This window comes from Nestor notabilis, unplaced genomic scaffold, assembly GCF_000696875.1.
Source record: "Nestor notabilis isolate BGI_N333 unplaced genomic scaffold, ASM69687v1 scaffold25337, whole genome shotgun sequence".
Classification (NCBI taxonomy): domain Eukaryota; kingdom Metazoa; phylum Chordata; class Aves; order Psittaciformes; family Psittacidae; genus Nestor; species Nestor notabilis.
This window is the reverse complement of record NW_009936482.1, coordinates 140,461-143,314: the sequence shown is the minus strand read 5'-3', so window position 1 is coordinate 143,314 and position 2,854 is coordinate 140,461. Positions and strand designations below refer to the sequence as shown.

The window sequence follows — 2,854 nt, the reverse complement described above, 5'->3', positions numbered from 1 at the left end:
GAACAAAGTTTTACTGTAAATCATGTCAGAGATTTTTTTTGTGTGGATTCCAAGCAACTGGGTAATCGAGGCTATCTGCAGAGGGTCAAATCATTATCCTTTCTTTCATGTTGAACACTTTTGCAGGCCTTTCAATAGCACAGTGTTTAATCCTCTTATTACCCTTTACTGAAATGGAGCCTCAGAAAATTTGAAGAGATGCTTTAGATTGTATATTGAATAGTAGGGGTATGAAAAAGCACATTTTAATTTCTGACAGTTTGTGTATAGTGGGAATTAATGTGCATAGTATAAGTAAAAAAGCACAAAGGACTAAGCGGGGCCATTTAGGTCTCACTTGCTAATTTATTTTTCCTTTTACTCTTGTATGTGCACAAGATACACAGAAAAAACCCACTGTGAACAGGTGGGTTTACACCTTTCAGGACTGAACAGTGATGTCAAAAGTTTTCCCTTTCAGTATATGGTTTTGCCAGCTACTGCCTACATCAGAGCATTTAGAAAATAAGTGACAGAGCTTTTGCTTTTCACCTTCAGCTTCAGACTACAATGGGTTTCTGCATTTTTTCCCATTTTTATTTTTTTAAGTAGTTACTAGTATTTCTGTATGCATTTGAATTTTCATCAACAGCACTGATTTTTTACCTATGTACATTATGGACTGGTCTTTGTTAGAAGAGCTGTACTCAGTTTGGCATGCAGTAGATCTTAATGGAAAGCTACAGATAGGCTTATATAGATGAGTAACTTCAGGGGCTGAGACTCTTATGTTGTCATGGTGCAGCTAACAGGGTGAATGAACTGTTTCATGCTTCATCAACAATTAAGTTAATTAGCTCATTTGAAATTGCACTGCTTTGTTGCCAGGATGTTGGCAGAAACATCAAAAAGATGTGTTTACAAATGGTAGACTACAGGGTATGTAACAGAAGCACCTTAACAGGAGACCACAAGTACGCAGTATCACAATAACTTTTATAATAGAATTATAGCAATACTTTTCATAAAAGTATTTGCAATTCTTTCTCCATCTTTCCTGCTGTCTTTCAGTTTTAAATGAAGTAGCTTATACTGACTTGCAAATCTTAGGTAGGTATCACTCCTGATACATTTTTTGTTTGTAAGTGCATAAAGTGGAATGTCACAATAATGGCTTATCATTGGAGAAAACTGTATAGGATTTAAAAGAACCTTATTTATATAAGTTTGTATTAAAAGGAAAATGAAATCTCCCAATTCAATGTAGTGTTCTAAGTATTATTAATACTAAGAATTTAAATTCATTTAACTTAAGCATTCTTCTTTTCAAGAAAAACTGTATTTTCTAAATAAGTCCATCCGTCTAGGCTATAGTGATGCTAATTCTGTGGGCAGACTTTGCACATCCATTATGTCAGGTCTCTTGTTATAATCCACGATCACTAAAACCATTTTGATTAAGGCAGTGTAGTGCTAGGTTTACAGATGCTCTTGCTTTCCTGAATCAAATAACCCTGGAAAATGTGAAAGCGACATAACAACATCTTGATAATTCTGGCACAATCAGGGTTTACAGCAGTGTCATGGCTTTTGTCCTGTACACCAGCAAAACAATGTCCGCAAACATTTTATTATTCCTTCTTTTCATTCAATTCTGTCTTCTGTGCCCTAAAAACAAATAAGAAGTCATGGTTCTGAATAGGTGAAGTTGTTTATGAAATAGAAATATTCCTTCATTTTACACTAGCGTTGAGATGGAAATCAATACATAACCTTGCATTAGATTCTTTAGTACCTTTTCATGTTCACACTAATGCAAAATCCCCATTACAATTAAAAAACATTTTCTTTCAATTAAATATCAACTTTTAGTCCAAAGATTGACCATTTTTCCAACCCATTAACTTTATAGGGGATGACAGGACTAATGGCTGTAGTTTTCAAGGCTTTGCTCTTAGTCTAATCTTTGTTACGATGTTTTAGGTTCTCTGACTTGAAACAATATGATACCTGTGTTAAGAGAGTTAATGCAAGTATATTGTACCAAGATGAAATATTTATAAGGTACACTACCTCAGTCTAGTTGTGTGTATTTCTATAATATGCTTATGACAGCTTCGAAGAGTGCCTGGTGTATGAAGTGAACTCCAACTGCTTGTGCTCAGAAAATGGTTTACCTAGCGCCTTGATTAAAAACAAGAAAAAAAGAGATACTGTGCATAGCATCTGACAAGGAGGATTAAGATAGAAAACACCAGCTTTTGAGTCACTTTCCTACTAATGGAAAGGATTTAGGGTGAAGTGACGAATAACTTTCAATAAATGACTTACTTAAAGTCACAAAAGTCATTTTCACCTTCATTTTTGTTTATCCAGTTTGAATTGTTTTCATTTTTAAGATAATTTGACAACACTGTAATTATCTAGAATTCTTTTGAGATACTCTGAATAGCTGAAGAAGTTATTCATTCAGTGCTGCATATTAGATTCTTATTTGGAAACATATGCGTTGGTTTCAAGAAAGTATAGCCAATCTTCTCCATAATGTATTTCTGTACATAGAGAAAAACCTGATCCTGTTTCTTTCTTTTGATAGCCTTCAATTCTAGACACAAACCCACAGTTTATATTTTATGGAGCAATTTTCTATCTTGACAAAATGGTGTTAGATAACAGTTGCTCATGCATGCAGGATCAGTTTTGACTATTCAGTAAAAACAGCAGCTTTTGGCTTAAGAAAAACTTCAAAATGTAAAGACAGATCAGAAAAAGTCATGACATAACTAGAAATAAGGTGACAAGATCTAAAGAAAATGCCAGGCACTGAAACGATTAGAAGAGTGCCAAAAATGCTTCGGAAAATTCTGAAATTTGC

The 2,854-nt window shown here is 34.2% G+C and overlaps 1 protein-coding gene across 1 annotated transcript in view; it reads left to right on the top strand.

The window, feature by feature from the left end:
- The window catches only part of LOC104408698 (forkhead box protein P2-like), a 126,611-nt gene that overhangs the window by 74,315 nt on the left and 49,442 nt on the right, over positions 1 to 2,854 (top strand).